The sequence below is a fragment of the Passer domesticus genome, chromosome Z (genome assembly GCF_036417665.1).
Source record: "Passer domesticus isolate bPasDom1 chromosome Z, bPasDom1.hap1, whole genome shotgun sequence".
Taxonomy (NCBI): domain Eukaryota; kingdom Metazoa; phylum Chordata; class Aves; order Passeriformes; family Passeridae; genus Passer; species Passer domesticus.
The window spans coordinates 41,912,189-41,930,572 of NC_087512.1; the positions used below are offsets into that span (position 1 = coordinate 41,912,189).

At 39.1% G+C, this 18,384-nt stretch overlaps 2 long non-coding RNA genes across 2 annotated transcripts in view; one reads left to right on the plus strand and one right to left on the minus strand.

Annotated features, from left to right (window-relative positions):
• Window positions 1-17,378, plus strand: part of LOC135289621 (uncharacterized) — a 58,360-nt gene extending 40,982 nt beyond the window's left edge. The window contains exons 3-4 of the long non-coding RNA XR_010352379.1: window positions 12,969-13,205; window positions 14,171-17,378. This is a non-coding gene — a long non-coding RNA (uncharacterized LOC135289621). The remainder of the gene's footprint in view (window positions 1-12,968; window positions 13,206-14,170) is intronic.
• LOC135289620 (uncharacterized) lies at window positions 12,292-13,401 on the minus strand. The gene is made up of 3 exons (XR_010352378.1): window positions 13,309-13,401; window positions 13,051-13,156; window positions 12,292-12,494 (listed from the first exon to the last, which is right to left on the minus strand). It is a non-coding gene; the product is annotated as an uncharacterized LOC135289620 (long non-coding RNA).
• Window positions 17,379-18,384: the final 1,006 nt, after the last annotated feature.

Here is an 18,384-nt window from a genome sequence, read left to right on the forward strand (position 1 = left end):
GATACCAGCATAGAAATATGCTCCAGCTGCCCTTGCCCTCTGCTTTTATAGGCTATTTTACTGGCATGCACTCCACAATTCTACTTTAGACTCAGCAATAACATTAGCAAGTACATCAGCACTGTGTGAGCTGAAATTCTGAGCTCTGGGCCACTTATACCTGATCACCACTTACCTCTGAACAGGTTGCAGTTCTGCTTTCCCTTGTCACAAAGCACTGTCACCCAGCAGACATGTGCTCTTCTATCCAGAGGTAACAGAGTTTTTCTAGTGATATGACCAACTCTCCCATTTTGGTGGCAGATCTTTTTTCTTGAGGACAAGGATACCTGCACATGAGTGCATTCTACTGAAGAGTGTTTCTTATTATGGTCTTGTAGTTTTTAGACATGTATAAATCCTAAATTAAGAACCCTGCAACTCACAAGAGGAAACAGCTAGATGGGTTTTAAGGTATGAATAACCCATTTCCTGGTAGCATCTCTTCAACCCCATGTGATTTCCTCTGCTTTTCATCCACAGTGCATTTTCACATATCTTTCTGAAGTCAGGGATCAAGTGCAATCTCATACTCGATGCATTCCAAGACTCAAAGAGGTGTAAGTCCCATCAAGGTTGTGAGTGTTTAGTCCTGCAGCTGGAAAGAAGTCTCTTAGCCTTCTATATGGGCAAGCTGTCAAGCTGAAGGAATGCAGAGAGGGCAGCAACAAAATGTTTGTATCAAGAGTGATTTCATTACTCTCTGTCTTCTTTTTCAAACTAGGTTTTTTGAAACAAGATCTTGAACTGAGACACATGGAGAAGATAAACTTAGTTAATCTTTGTTAATCCTTCATACACAAAAGAAGCTTGCTTAAAACCATGAGATGTATTGAGATTTTAAAGAGTTGGGTTTATTTTATCATGTCAAGTAACTATGAAGCCTTCAAAACAGATGGAAAATAACTGAAAACTAACACTTATCCAGATCAAGAAAGTAAATATTTTTCTTTGTTACAGAAGTCAATGTGAGTGCACAAATGGATCATGTGTGTTTTCTAGAGGTAACATAGCATTGAAGTGAATAGAAGGATTTTGTTCAATGCAAACAGAGGGAACTACAAACTACAGGCAGAATGGTGACATAATATCTGTTACAGAAACACCTTCATTGTGCTTCATTTACACAATGTTCAACTTCCAAATGGAAACTCAGCAAAACACTCACAAATATAAGAACTTAAGCTTAGCTGTGTTCTTAGGTGTTACACACTTACATAGGGCTAAAATATTTACAATGTTTACAATGTGCATTTTTACAAAACGTACCAAATCGAAGGACTATTTTTTTGCTCAAGAGATCTCTATCTCTAGCAAGGCTGCTCCTCAACTGTTCCATGTTAAGACAATTCCAATTGTCTATTAAGACAAGCCAGCTTTTCAGCATGCTAATGAGTCAGACGATGTGGCCGCAGCACGTTTATTTGTCCTGTCAGACTTAGATGTAGCCAAATTGGTGACTTTAGTCAAAAACCTTCTCAGAAGTCTCAGACAAATTCTATGAACAAGGATCATATAGCAAAACACTATTCCTCCATCTGGAGTGTTAAACCAAGCAAATGAAAAAATGATGATGGTCCACTGAAACATTTTTAAGGTGTTATCACATTTTTCAAATATAAACTGGCCTGATATTTTTTATTCATTTTTAAAGCAGAATAATTCTTTTCTCTGAATGATTAATGTATGTTTCTGTAATAGATACTTTTATGTATCCAGATATATTAATACAACCAATTTACATTGCTACGTACAAAGTTCCGTAATTTGAAAGCATGGTCAATCTTCAGGGACAGTCAGTTTCCAAATTTCCAAAGTTTTCAGTACTTGGGAACTTAAAATATCACTAATAAATCCTGCTTTCCTGGCTATAGCCCCTTCTGATACAATGTGAGTAGTTAGGTAAAATAAGCAGGGTTTGACCCAATGGTAATATCTACTGGTATTAGTAATTAAGGACACAATGATGACATAAAAGACAAACCAGGGACATGGAATTTGCCATAATAAGAAAGAAAATAGGATTCAGTGCTGTATGTTCAGGTTCTCAAATTGCTAATTGGTTGAAAACAAGCAGGCTGAAGTCCTGTAGACAAGAATCTATGCTAGGCTAATGGCTTGATGCATTTTTATCCACATATAGCAAATAATTCTGTTGATATTAACAGCTGGGCTTCCATCCACTAAACTAGTTTTCCAGATTAAACAAAGGGAAATCAATGCTCATTTGTTCATTTCCTACCAAGAATTTTCTCGTTCTTTGAAATCTATCCAGTTGCAGAACACGTGTGTATGCGTGTGTGTGTGCCCGTGTGTATGTTTGAGGAGGTTTACTCCTTCTAAAATCCCAAAACAAAAGCAGAAATTCACAGAATCACCACTGTACTCCAGGATGAACACCTACCTGTAGTACAATAACCATCACAATTCCTTATCAGCAAAGCTAGATTCTCCATTTCTTTCTCAAAGCAGCACTATAGGTTAGTTAGATGCATTGTGGAAGTGCATGTTTACCTGAAAATAATACAGGAAGAGGTGAAGTATTGCAACTATTTCATTCTCCATGACATTAACCCTCAGGTTTATTACAAGGAAGAAAGACAGATGTCCTGAATCCACTGGGCATGACTTGTATCTTATGCCTCTGGCCAAATGCAAAACAGCTTCCCTATAGATACACTTTCCTATTTGTTTATATCCTCAGAGCTGGGTTTTATTTTTTGTTTTTAATTGCATGTTTTATATAGACATCTCTGCCTGAGAGAGAAATAATCACAGTAGAAACACTTCTGCCTCAGAACTTGCATGCCACTCAGAGAGGATAGGAGACAAGGGTGATTCTTCTTTGCAATATATTTATTGAGAACCAGTGTTGTCCTGCAATAGTGGCTGCTGCTTTTCTGCTTCCCTAGCCTCTGGCAATATGAGTTCCAGAGGACTTGAACTACTAGTGGCTGATGCCCATCTATGCTGTTCAGTAGTAGCTGCAGAGGTGACTCAGAGACAGTTAATATATCTGCATTTTCCCCCAGACAGATAGATGTCTGCTAGGCAGACCTGAGGCTGGCAAAGCTCTGTGGCCAGGACACCAGCCCTCCCACTCCTCTGTTCTCAGACTTTGCACAATGAGCCAGACAGAGCTGAATGACAAGCAAGCTGAACTCCCACAGATAAGCATCTATGATCAGCAAGGAAGGGTTAATGTTGCAAAGGTGTCATTGTTTGACCCTGGCACAATGCCAGGGCCCCCATGAAAGGTGTATTTCCAAAATGGTTACTGTGAGATGTGACCCGGAAACAGAACAAAGCAGGCTCCAACTTGGGAATGGAGGGAAAAACACAACACTTTATTAATCTACAACATAAGAGATAAAAGGGAAAGAAAAAAAAAAAAAAAAAAAAGGGAAACCCCCCCCCCCCCCCCCACAGCAATCCACGATGGAATACCTACAAAACACTCCTCCTCCCTCCACCCCTCTAACACTCAATCCCCTCTAACACTCAGTTCTCAATCCAATACCATCCTCCACACAACTTGCCCCCAGTTCATCAGGAGAGAGGAGTCTCCCTCTTGCACCATGGGCCTCCCCAGGAAACACAGTTGGAACCTCCTGTGCTTCCATGTCACACGTGGCAGCCGCCCGAGGAGAATCTGCCGTGGTGACCATCTTCCTTCCATGTCCAGTGCTCTCACCACTGTCCATGGATCCAAACTGCTCCTTGGGTCCTTTTAAGAATACCTCACCCAGTTCCAAGAAGTGGCTTTCTCTCACCATTTGGGACCCCTGTCCCCCCCATATTTCACCCCCTGGGGCCTGGGGGTCTCAGGAACAGAGATCCTTCTCCGCTGAAGGCAGAGGGCTCCACCACACCCTCCCCATCAGTCTCTGTTCCCTCTACTTCTCACAATAGCTTTGTCACTCCTGGCTTCCAGCCAACCGCCTCCCCCAAGGTGCAGTCTCTGCATTACAGGAAGATTTGGTTCCATCCCGTGGCCATGTAAGAGAGAAGTCCAGCCAAAAGGCCACTCCAATCATCTCCTCCATCTAAGGCACTTCTCATCTGCTGGTATTTCTTCACTCACTCACTCACTCACTCACTCACTCACTCACTCACTCACTCACTCACTCAAGCCTTCTTCTTCTTGCCCATGCTCCGTCCCCTCTCAATTCTCAGCCGGGGAGGCTTACAGCTTCCACTGTTTCAGCACCAAAGGGATTAAAACCTTGGCCGTGGTCTGCCTGTGGCCAGGCACCTTGCCTCCCCCACCCCCTTCTTCTCCTGGCCATGGTGACAGCACAAGATATCAAATTCCAAGCCAGCACAGTCTCTATCACTCTCTCCCAGGGGGGGCTGCCCAGACATCCCCGGTCTCCTTGCAGGGCTCCGGCCTCCTCCCCACAGGCCGCATGGCCTCCCCCACCCAGAGGCAGCTGGGCAGGGGAGGAGGTCAGATTTGACTCACTGCTGGATCCAAAAGAGGAAATTCCTCTGGGAATCCTCTGCTTTTAACCCCTGTGTGTTCTCAGAGGCGTATCCAGGTCCCCAGTGGCCACAACAGGTGACAATTTCAAATCTGGCCACTGATTGGTTTGACCACGACTTTTCCAGAAACTCACTTCCTGGTCAAACCACGACAAAAGGGAAGGAATATTTTGTCCCAGAAAGTGCCACATGTCAAAACTGGTAATATTAAATATAGAAGTGACTCTGTAAACATTCCTGGACAGGTGAATGACTTTAGCAAACTGGAAAAAAAGTCCAGTGTTGCTACTCAAAACATCTCCATACCTACTTCTGAATCTGTGTGCTGGATAGATCCATCAGTACTTGATTAAACCAGAACCAATAACAAGAAAATGAAGGCCCATTCTAAGACAGTAAATGTGCTTAGGCTGAACCTAGCATTGAGCTAAGACTGTTTTAGCATAAACTTGTTTCCAAAGCATGGAATGATACGTTTTGTTATCCTTTTTAGATGCAGACTTTCCCAACAGTGCCAATATGTGCTTTTCACTGGGGTAAAACATGGGTAGTCTCCATTCTACATGAAACAAGGGTGGCATTTAAACAACTTGTCATTAAGACAAGTTTCATGTTTTGCTGGTTAAGATCTCAGTTCTACAAAGCATTCACTCAGCTTCAGAAGGGCTTTTTTTACCAGATAGCAAAGGACAGCAAAATGGAGCACATGGCATTTTTCCATCCCTAATGTCAAATACAGGGAAATTTGAGCAACAACTTTCAAATTGTATACTTATAAACTCCTTATTTGGTAAAAACATTCAGGTCAATATCATATATTTTTATGGTATCTCAAGAAAATTTGAGTTTACAATCTGCATGGGGTCTTCTGGGAATATAATTTCAAAACTTTAGCTACAGTATAATTACTATATAAATTATTTGTCAGAGGGAACAAATTAAATGGGTCACGGGGCCCTTCAGTAACTTGCTTGGGGAGATTTTCCAGATTATCCAATAATAAGAGTCGCAAACAGGTAAACTACCAAGTACTTAAGTTACTTAGTAACATATATAATAGGCATTATTAAAAAAAATGCTCAGTAAAGAAATTAATTAATCCTTGAAATTACTAAATTGGATTGAAATTACTAAAAAATCCTCTATGAGGTATTTGCAGAATGGGTGCATTATTTTATTGTCATTAACAATTCAAATGAAGAGTCATCCTCTTTAGGGAAGATTGCAGATGATTCAAGTCTGAGCTTAAGCAGAGTCACAACCCTGCCTCCAGAACCAATAGTAGATGCCTATTCTACTTGAGACACTGGAATTTAATAACAAAAGCTGTAAACGGGAATAAACAAGGAAAACCCGTGCTATAATAATCTCTTTTGGGAACTGAGAAAGCGAAGTGCCTATGCAGTGAGATGGGGTGAAAAAACTTGAAAGTAATTGATTTGAATAAGGTACAGGTTCTGAGGTGAGTGGCTGTTGTGGAATAATGACCAACACAGGTGAGTGCAGCAGTCAAACCTGCCTCCACTTGTCACCGAAAGGTAAAAATGAGTTATCTAAACAGTGGATCTTGCAAAGAAAATTTGGATTGGTATTGACATACCATAGAAGAGATAAACAGAAGCTCATTGTAATTAAATTATTTCTCCTCTTCTGTGGTAGCTCCAGCTGAGTTTACTAATGTTTTTCCACATAGGCAAAACATTTTTTTTCCACACAGGCAAATCTGTCCAGTTCTAGTCACAGTTGCTGTGACAGAGGTTGAAGAAGGGCTGAAAGAATTCCTTAAAAATCCTGACAAAAGAGGATTTGGCCTGACTCATCTCAAGGAGCTTTATATCATGGGGGAAAATAATGTAATTGCTCCTTCAATAGAAGGAATATTCCTCTGACTGAGGAACTGAGGTGGGATGCCATGTACTCTACCACATCACAACTTTTGTTAAACAGTGCTGGCAACTACAAGTGGAAGAATGTGCTTCATTCTGTCCAAAGATGGTTGCCTGGCATCCAGGTATCTTCTTTGTCCCTGAAGGTATGGCTTCTCCAGAAAACTTAATCCATGGGGGTTTTTTCCTGTCAAAATTTACTTATATTTTCTACCTTGTGGAATTCACTTGATTTGACAGATTTCTCTCTGCATCCAAACTCCAGTATGGGCCATGGTTTTAGAAGTTAATCCTAGCAGTCTAGGTTGGTATGGTGTCAGGAGACTCTGAGATGCCAGGAACCACAGAACAAAAGAACTTTGGAAAGATGTGTTGAGGACTACATCTGGTGCAGACAGCTTGGTTTGCAAAATGCAGATTGAGATGCAGATTGAGCTCTAGGAGCTCAGACAAAAGGCCGTGAACTGCTGGCCCTTTGCACAACAAAGGGCACAAAGTCTGGTGTTGGCCAGCCTGGGGAAAGGGGAGCTGTGAAGTGCCAGCCTTTTGGATAACAAAGGGCAGTCACCAGGTGCGGTGCTGCCAACCAGGTGAATGGACACTGGGAGACACAGCAGGAGCTGAGGACTCCAGAAGAAGAGCGAGACTTGAGCTCACTTGGACTGTGAGAGAATAAAAGCCCAGGGGTTCCTTTGCTCCTTCTCGGACGCACCAGCTCGGGCTGTTTCTGTGTTACTGTTCTGTGAATAAATTGTTCTGTGGAATGAGACATCTGAGACTCTGCCCTGGGAAGCCTCCTGTGACTGCGAGAGTGGGGTGAACCGGGACTCAAGCAAGGCTCCCAGAGTGTCACTGGAGCCATCTGCTGTGAAGGGCCTTCAGTCCCAGCAGTGAGCCTCTGGTGGTGGGAGTGCGACTGCCAGAGTTTCATGAATGGTCAGACTAAGAAGTCTCCTTAATAGATGTCTGGAAAGCCCCTGAGACATCTGAGTTCCTATTTCGGAAAATTCACCTGCATATATCACATTATACTAATACCCAGCTAAACATATTCCTCTAAATTTGTTAAGAGTAGATGAATTCATCAGATGGAGATGTGCTATGTATCATCATGGTCTCTAATATTGATACTGAATTACACTTACAACCAGCTCAACCTATGCTGCTTGAGTCTTCTTCAGGTACATTCTTGGTACTATGGGAAGAGTTGTGCTGCTATTGCACCTCTTCTGTACGTGCCCACTTCTTAGAAACAAAAGTGGGTTATGCTTACTGCATTCTCAAAAAACTAGAACAGGCTATAAGCTGAGCATGATTCATAACATGATGTATCCTGTTTTATGTTGCTCCATCCTGCATGTGCACCCACTAGAAACACTGATATCCCACATCAAGTTTCTGAAAATAGATATGCACTTTAAATGATAATATCTCTTTTGTTATAGAAAATTAAAAGTATTTACATCTTTGCATTAGGGCTGACAAAACTTCAATAGAAGTATTGTGGGTTTTTATTTCTTAGAATTTTTAGGAAGAAAATCTGAATCATTTCAACACACCATTAATTTTCACTAGAAAAACAGAGCTTGAAAATTACAGAGAAAAGAGCAGCAGGTAGGTTTCCAGGCAAGGCTAATGTAATGAATAGTGGTTCCATATTCACAGATGGTATTTACTCCTTGGCTCATTGCCATATGGAGGTGAACAGGAATCTCCCCTGGGATGTGAGATTCACATCTTCAGTTCCCCCTCCTGGCCATTGACTGAAGAAAACTTTTGGGATATGAGAATCCTGGAGGTACCATCATAGGCTACCATGTGAATTGTATGGCCACACATTCCTTCCTCTGTACTTACCATGCTCCCTGCATAATGGAATTACCTTCCTGGTGTGATACTGTATTTTTATGTGCCTCCAGTGTGTTTTCTGTGTTACCTCACAAACTGAAAATGCTGCCTTTAAATAAGGGGTACATGAAGGAAGTTTCTTGGGCAACAGAAACAACATCTGAATGCAGTTTTTCTCCTCAACCCTGGGATCAAACAAACAAACAAACAAAAAAACCAACCAACCAAACAAACAAAATTAAAAACCAAAACAAAAACAAACTATAAGAAAGAATTAATAAATTCATTCGAGAATTAAGTTTGCATGGACTACACTTCTCATTTTCCCAGCCGAAATAAATAAATGAATAAACAAACAAACAAATAAATAAATAAATTGCACATGGATAGTCTGTAAGTTTTTATTTCAAGGCAATTAATTATAATGCAATGACAAATTTACAACATGACCCTTGATCCAGAGTCTTGAGGTGACATATAAGAATATGTCATGAATCTTCAAGAAGAAATAATCAGTACCCAGGAAGGAATAGGAATAAATCAACTGAAACTTGAACACATATATAATTTATCCTGTGCATACCTAAATATCCATTTACAGAAAATTTTGCACTAGCAAACTCCTTTGAGAACATTTTCTCAGTTCTGTTGTGTTGGAGTTTGTTTGCTTTGATTTTTCCTTAGAACGTGAACACTGCATCTTTTGCCGAATGGGGTCAAATGATCCCTTGCTCTGCATATGAATTTACCACTGCAAAAGACAAGATGGAAAATGTAGCAACACTTTCTCACAGTGTGTTGAAGGTTATTTCTAACCCTAACAAACATGCAGTATAAGTCACTACATAACTTAACCAGCTGTTATTTCTCTTGGTTACCCAGTTCCAAGGCAACCCGATGCTCTGAAAAATTAAACTTCTGGGTTTCTTTCTGTAATATACAACTTCTTGTAGCCAGATTATTATTCTGTGGTAGCAGCTTGGAGGTAGCAGACTTGGCTTTGTATGTTTTGTACTAGTCTTTCTTAAAGAATATACATATATATTTTCTTTTATATAAGTCATTGATTCTGTTGCCTTCTAAAAATGTTTTTCCTTTACCACTACAAGTTTTGGAATTAGGTTTTAGGTGGTATTACATTGTGGGCCTTGAGTAGAATCTACTTTTCTGAAGACTAGGTGACACTGAAAGAAATCTTGCAAATATTAATTCCATCCTAACAACTGAAGTGTTTAAGAATTTCCTTATCTCTCAGATAAATAGAGATCATTCATGCCACTTTCATGCTCTGAAAATTTCATCCTTTCTGGTGCTGAGATAGATAGCCACTGTGCATTTGAATTTGAGTTTCAACTACATTACTTTTTCAGTTTTCACTGTTCAATTTTCCAGTATATCATAGTAATTTTGTCATCCATGTCCTCTCTGGGGCAACCCCAGGTATTCAAACAATACTTTATACTGTTTTTTCAATGCATTACTATAGATAGTTAAATGTAACCTTCTTTTTGGTAAACCCAGTCTTCCAATGCTTATTCCTGACATCTTTTGTCTCCTCCTCTTTCATTCAGCACTGAGCTGACTTAAATTTAGGTGTGGGAGCAGGGGAAGGAAAAATCTTTTTGAAGATAACCTTAAATAGCAAGGTTCTTCCTGTATAATCACCTCTTTCTTTCTTAGCTTGTAGTTGAGCTGCTACTTGCTATTAATATTGAACTAATAACCTGGTCAGCAAAATAATCCTCTCTCAAAAAGCTTGCAAATCTTAATGATTTAGATGGCTTTCTAACAGACTGCCTGTGCAATTCATTAAAAATGTTATAGTGCTAACTAATTCACTGTACACTGCTGTGTTTCAAACAAAACTAATGCACCCTGAATTTTATTGTCCCTGAAGATGTGTCTTTCTTTTTTCATCTCTTTCACATTGTTTTTATTAGTAGCAGTGGCATTGTAGTGGTTTTCATGTTGTTATAAAGACACTCAGAGGTGCTTACATTGAAAGAAATTATTTTCTTCAGCAAGAATATCAGCAACATGTGCTAAGGTTTTGTCATCTTGAGGGTATGATTTCCCAATTCTTTACACCCCTTTGTTTGGTCTTTTCCTTTCATTGTGCTCTCTTGTAGAACACTTGAAGATATTGCTTGAGTCTAACCATACAGAATCCTTTTAAATTTTGCTTTAACATAAAAAATAGCCTGACAATACTCCTGATCTCAATAGCTTCTTTTCTTTTCACCAGTGTCAATCAGGATGATTTTTTTTTTTAACCTGCGTCACCACAGCTGTAAATTTCTCATACATTTGTTTGTGGCTCCAAAACCAATGTACAAAGTCCTCACACTATGTTTCAGCAGGTCTTTCTTCTCCTTTCCTGTTTGGGGATTCCCCTTTTATTCCTTAAACACATTGGGGTTTTGTCTTTGTTACCATGTTCAATGACCCATCTATATTCAAAACCATCTGAGAACAGCTGTTGCATAATAGCTCTTTTCTACAAGATTTTCACTAGGGTCTTCCCACTCCTATTTCTGTTTTCTACATCTAAAGCACTGATAGAAAGACACAGAAGCTAAAAAAATCCTACTTGTCCAATGACTACTCCAGCCCTTAACCAGAAACTAAATCCCTCCGTAGAGGGAAGAATATAGGTGTCTGTGGAAACTATGGAGGATTGTCTTAAATTGATCATGATAGTGAGTTAGGTAGGAGTCCAGACTTCATACTGAACAGCAGAAACACATTCTTTTTCTGGTTTTGCGACCTCTACTTTGAATATGTGTACACTGGGAAACCTTCAGTAGAGTGATCAGAGCAAACTGTTAAAGCTTGAATGGCCACAGTTGTTTTGCAATGCCAAGAGAAGGAGTCCTACTCATTTCTCCTGCACAAGTATTTGTGCAGCCATGCAATGAAGTCCATCCTGGAACTAGGTGACAGGAAGAAATTAGTAGAATTGTTATTTTTGATATGCACAAGTTCCTTATTTAGTTCCTTGTAGTTAGTCAGACGACTGTGCTGGGACAAGGGAGTGGGTGCCAGTCATGGGTAACTGCCAGTGGGACTGCCTCTTCTGACAGAAGGACTGGCTTACATCAGCTTAAAGTATTAACTGAACAGCAACTGAAGTGAATGAACTGATTCAGCCCTTTTTGGAAGAGTCTTCAGCTGAATTACAGCTGAGTATTTGATAAAAAATAATTGTGTTGATTGAGCAGGAATATTGAAGAAGTAATCATTGTAAAATGAGTTGATAAAGCACATATTCCTTACACAAACAGTTCTTGAGTCAGGGCTGAAGAGATTTCCTGTTAAAGGCTTAGTGATATTTAATAACTGTTGTTCACATAGGTTGTTGCAACTCTGGAGAATAGATTGTCTGAATTTCTACTGAAAGATTTCTGCTGTTTATGGAAGAAGTTTGAAATGTATTTATTGTCAATATGTCCTCTCCTAATTGCCTTTGTTCTAATAATGTGTTGCCAGATACATTCAATGTTTTACCACTCCAATGAAATATTGTATTTCACAGCACTTATTCTCTTAATCATTTATTCACTTATTTCAACAATATCTGGAATCAAGTAATAGCATTATAATCAACCAAGCTTTTGTACAGAACTATGGAAACTTAAAAGCCAGTCCTTTTTCCTTCATTATTTTGAGTTCAGTTGTTTAACCTCTTTTCTAGTGCTCTTACATTTTTCTTCTCTATATTTTCTTTTAACCAGAAAAACCACTGCCAAGTAAAGGATGGGCCTTCATACTTTTTCCTGAATGCCTCCACCAATAAATGCCAAATAAGAATGCGTACAGAGTTTGTAAGAAAAAGAAAGAAAAAATTATCTTTCAGTAGCTGCAGGGTCACAGTAAATATCCAAAGATTTAACTGTATTTGTACATGAATCACGGTCAAATTCAGCTTAGCTCCTCTGAGCTGCATTAAGTCTGTAAGATTTATAAGAATAAACAGTAGAGGACCTGGTTATGTGGACAAGATCAAGGCTTGTTTTACTACTAGAAGAGGATACCCAATTAGAAATTTAATCTAGTTTTACTTAAGTTCTTTGACTGCTTACGTTCAGTTGATTCTGTAGTCTGTTCCTGACCTATTCAGCTTGGAGGTGTGTCTTACTGAATGTAGCAAGTTACGTGCGTTTTCTAAGATGCCATTTTCCATAATTGCTTGATGATTAATCACTCAACACACATTTAAGATTTCAAACTGCCTCCCTGTGGCCAGGAAAAAAAATTAGTTTTAAGAACTGCAAGGAAATGCTTGTAATACTCTATTCATATCTCCCTCATTAACAGCTATTTCAGAATAGCAAACTGAGTAACTTTCAGGGTAAATATGGACTTTAGCAAAGGATGTAAACAGCTCCAATGCAGAGATTTCAATAAGTATTAAAATTCATATTTTTAAAATTTGGTACATTCAAAGATAGTACAACATCCATAATCATATACTTGTGATATGATATCACTCACAGATTCTGTCTGTATGGTTCATTAACTTAACCTCAGCAAGTACAATGCTATCATTTCCATGGCTGCATACCCTTCTTGTGGTTTTTTTTTTTTATACCCATACATTGCTGTAAAATTTCTAACTACTTTTCCCATATCCTAACTTGCTAGTTTGGAGTTTTTTAAATTCTCATTTGCAATTTTTCTATTAATTTGTGAACAACTTTTTTCTAACAGGTAACATTGTTAAGCCATTAGCTATACACTCATCAATGCTGGAGTTCAATTTTCAGACCAAAGTTACAAGAAAAATCCTTACTTGTGCAGCTTCAGACTTGCATTGGATCTGTTCTGGGAATCCCCTGCCAGTGATCTCATATGTTGTTATGTCTCTTCCTTGGGATATTGAAAGATGTTCAGCACGCCTACAGAAGAAAGAGATTTTGGATTTCACCCACAAGTTCAACCCTTCAGGTACAAACATTCACTGATTACCATACACCATGTAAGCAAAATTTAGCCAAATGAATGTGGACTTGGATATTTAGGACCAGACATTCAAATAGTAAATGCCTACACTTTGCAGTGTTTCTGGTTGCCTACTAAACAGAAAAGTAAGTAAAGTACAATGTAAAGAAAGACATAAACTTGAATCTGCTTCCAAGAAATTACTTTATGACATCTAAGAGATGTCATAAAAGTGACATCTCTTAGACACTGGATTATGCTACATCATGGACAGAGCTATTAAACTAAATAGATACTAGGCTGTTTATTCATTTTTGCTATCTTTTATTTTTAAAACACAAACTGCAGAGGATCCTCAGAAAGACAAAAAACCAAAACAAAGCCTGGCTCAAAGCCAGGTTGGAGAATGACAAGGAAAAAAGAGAGAGAGAGATATCCATAAACTAAGGGTAAACTTTTTCCAAATGAGGTTGTACAGCTGTGGGTATAACTGCACATTCCACTTGAATCCTTTTCACATGTGTTTTGAACACAGTTCTTACTGCAAAACAATTTTCTTTTTTTCTTTCATACCGCATACCAACATGATACACAGCCTCTATTATCTAAATACTCCAGGGAACCGTTAGAACAATTTAACTGCTTGTTCTGAGTAACAGTTTTAATTGTTTTCAAATATTATATTTGGGTTTTTATTCAACTTCTTAGTTATGTTTTGTGGACATGGAGGAATGGAACAGTTGCATAAATACTAAGCACATTTTTTTCACCACAGCTCTACTTGAGCCCTAATTTATTATTATGAAACTCCCACATTAGGAACCGTACCAAAAAAAGTTTGTTTTGTAGGAAGATAACAAACCCCTTTCTTTTCTATTGTTTTATTAGCCCCATATATTTAAAATACCATAATTGATCCATGTGAAGTGAGGCTTCTTTATCATTACTAACACACCTATCTTTTTTCACAGTAAAGGCAGGCACTTTAAAGCTTTCTGCAGTTATAACAAGGAGAGGCACTCCAAGACGAGACATGGCTTTGGGTCTTTTCTTCAGACAGAAGAACTTGGGCTGGGGGAGGGGTCTGGCAGTGCCATCGTACCTGCTGTCCCTCACCACTCCCTAATGGGTCTCAGATGCTACACCACCCACATGCAGATTTTTGAAAAGCATCTTCAGCCTTTTGGGTTTTGGCATGACAGGTATCTGGTGAAAGAAAAAAGCTTCCTGGGAGTCAGGTGTATTCTGAAGGAGCAGCCTCTCTTTGGCAGTGGTTTTACACACAGGAACTTAAACTGAGACATCTGTACCCATCACCAGGATGTCATGCTGATCCGTGAATAAGTTAGTCTCCTCCTGAGTTTCTTCAAATGTGACTGACTTACTGGGCCTGTGATTCAACAGAAAACAAGGACAAAATACACCTGCTGACATCTTAGATGGCAAGGAGAGTCACACATTACAAACTCATATTCCAGCATAAACAAAGAGACTCTTTAGGTCGACTGCTCTGTCCTGGATTACAAAAACCATGTATGGGACAAACAACCACATGTCTACTGTCTTGAATTTTTCCCAGCCTCCCTCACACAGTCTTTCAACACTGGGAAATGAGGACCCTCCCCTAGGAGACAGCAGTGGGGGAGTGAAGACCTGCTGTGCTAGAATTGCACGACCTGACATGTGCCTGTACTTTCTGATGACAGGAGTCAGGATTGTCCCCATCCTGTAACCACAGCTATATCCTCATGGTGTTGCCTCCTCTACTTCTGAGGATGAGGAAGAGCTCTTTCTTGGCAAGGCTGAACGTACCTGTGGGGTTGACTGGGGCTGGACAGAAGAGGAGCTGTCTGTACATGTATTGTCCTGTTATAGTATGTGACCTGGAACACTGGGCAGCACTTGTAGGGAAAGAAATCTCAGCTAAAACCACGGTCAGTCCTGGTAATCACCCTGAGGGAAACATCTTCTGTCTTGCAAAGGCATCACATGACAGAAGACTGGACCCCTGCAAAACCAGAACTAATTATCCATTCTTTTATGTGTCTTTGCACAGAGCATGCTCAACATTACAACTCTGCCACTTGACTGTGTAGGTTTATTTTGTGAAGTTCTGTCTCTGGGTATTTTTGTGGCTTTTTCTCTGGGTTTGTTGCAGTGCAGGGGGCACTCTGCATGCACTTCAGCTTACCAGAGCAATAACTCTCTAGAAGTTGTAAAGATAGGGTGGAGGATGAATGGATAGTGAGTTGTAAGTAATTCTCCACATTAATTGCTCTATCTGAATGCTTCATCTGAGGCTTCACAACCTGTTTCCCTGCAGGAGGAGATTCTCCATGCTAAAGAGAGGCTAGAAGAACAGCAGAGCATTCAGCAGCATGCTCAGCAACTGCTTTCTATTATGCAAGAGTTTAAAGGAATGTGAACAGTCTGCCGAAATCCTCCTCATGTGACCAAGATCACAGCAACAACCCAGAGCCAAAGGAACAACTGAGCTCTTATGTGCTAGTACAAAGACCCAGCTAGAAAAATATGGTGGAAGTCTAGTTGCACATATCATGAATAGGATTTAAATCTCAGCAGGTTGCTTGGATGGCTGCTTTGCCACTATGGAACACTGTTTTAATTAAATTTCCACATCATCATAGTTAGTGCGTTTTTCCTTTTCATTCAATATTTTTTGTCAGATCCTTGAAAAATTCGTCTCTTTGCCCTCTGTCAACTTAAAAAAAATAAGGGAAAAATGCTTGTCTGCTGTGTGAAATCTGTGGCTGTTGGTTGTTACTTGTATGTTAGTTCTTTGATTTTCTGTTGCAGGGTTAGGATAGGAATGCGTCTCATACAACAAAACAGGTGGGTATTTAAGCTGAATCATCATAAAAATAAAAATCATAGCAATTGCCTGCAATACAGAGATTTTGGAAAGGCTAAGGAAGTAATTATAGCATCATATAGAAGGGTCCAGATATAAATTATGTTACAATATTTTGGTAACAAGTGAATAATTTCTGTTTCTTTTGTGGAGAAGAAGTGGTATCCTGTTTGAGGGCCTCTTCGTTTTCCATACTCAAACTGATAAGGACAGGCATTTCAGTTGTCTTTCTCTGCATTAAGCTATATCTCCCTTTTAGAAGAAAAAATGTTGCCTTATACCATCAGGTGTCAAGCCAACTTACTACTGTTTTAAATCTGGCCTTGAAAATAAATGGTGTGTGGTGTACCCCTATTAATTAAAAATGTATTTTAGCAGACAGTTTCCATTGTTTGTAATGGGGAAGTTATTTATTATGTTATGTGTTTGTTATCTGTCATGAAGGGGGAAGTTCTGTTTATGAATTAAACATTTTGATTGTTCTTTAAAGTTTTTAATATGTGTATTTTACGCTAGTATTTATTTGCACACTATTATAAGATAGTATAATATAATATAATGTAATATTTTTATACTTAACCATGGTAGATATGCAAAAACAGAACAAAATTCTTCTGTGTTGAGCATAGTAGAGATTTAAACTACACCTAATAGTCTGAGGATCACAAGGACTTAAGGGGACTCTTTCCATACACCCTCCTCTATGAAGCGCATAATTGCAACGTAACAGCTCGCCTTGGAGAATTAAAAGCTTGTTTCTGATACCCTTACCATCTGGTCAGTACGAGTAATGAGCAAAAATGGTAAACAGTATCCTTAAACGAGACAGATAAAGTGCTTACAAATTGTTAAGGTAAAAAGCACCATTTTCAAGGAAAATGTTCACAAAGTCTTTTACACTTCACAGTTTGTTGCAAAATGACACTTTTCTCTAAGCCAGGGGAAAAACTCCATTTCACTTGGTTGCAGAAAGGAGTTCCTGAACTTTTTAAGCAATCAATGTCAGCACAGGATAGCAAGAGTTTCCTGGGCAATGATAGAACAAGTAAACTGGGAACAGGAAGATCAAATCTCCAAAAGTGTCTTTTTCTGCTGGCTGGCTGCCTTTGGAATTCAGATTCTATCTGTCATCTGACTGCGCTGTGTTCCACAAGGGAGAAACAAAACACAAAAGAGGAGAGGTCTACAGTTCAAAGATACCAAGTAATGGATACTTAAATTCAGATTTAAATGTTATCTTGCTGCAGAAAAAGCAAATTATTTAGTTCCTTTTAGGAAAAGGGTTATACCTTACTCTGAGACAGTGAAACAAGATCAAGTGTCTTGTCAGCAACTGATCACAAAGCAGTAAAATATAATCCTAACAGGACAGTAACTAACTAGCTGTTCAAAGAACTGCTTACCATTTTAAATAAACTGATCTGTAGAAACAGTTTAAGTGGTAAGATAAGACCGTAGAAAACCTTATTACAGGTTTGGGGTTTTTTCCAACAAAATGGATTTTTAATAAAATATTGCTCTTTGTGTCCATAAAATTATATTTATTTTTTGACTGAGCAGGCCAGAAGGCTGCCCTCCCAAGTACAAGACAGACCACAGCAGTTGTAAAAGTTATCATAGGTTCAAAGAGGAAGTAACAGATGACTGATTTTCAGACACTTGTTTAAGCTACATATAAAGTTTAACTACCATTTGTAAGGTGGTGTGGTTTTAATTATTATTATTGTTTCCTTGGACAAAGTATAATGGTAGATGAAAACTGGAGGCTAGCTGATGTGTAGGACTCCTCTTAAATCTGGCCTGGTGACCTCTAAGTTTTGCTTCAGGTCTGTACAGTCACATTGATAATTTCTTCATTGTTTTATGGGTTTGGTCAGCCTGATTATTCAGAAATTAACAGACACATGCCTGCGCTTCACCTCCTTTCTCACTGTTTTTTGTAAGCTTTCTGCTTCCAGGGCAGCCATACAAGAGGATTTTAAGCATCTGATCACAGCTATGAAAAAGTGGGTTTTTATATAATAAAAAATTACTAGGAATTGGGGGGGGGGGGGCAGGGGGAGGGGGGTTGTGGGCGGCAAGGTTTGGTATTTTGAATCTTGTAGCTAAGGGTATTCTAAATAGCACTTGAATTAGCAGTGTGTCTCAATAGCAGGACCTAACCTCAGCTAACTACAATAAAGCAGATATCACCGCATCTTTTTACTAGAATTGTGTGTTGCAATATCTACTTTCATGGTAGTGCACGATTTTAAAAATCAATTTGCAGCTACAAACTATTTTCTTCTCAGCAAATGAGTGCATTCATAGCTA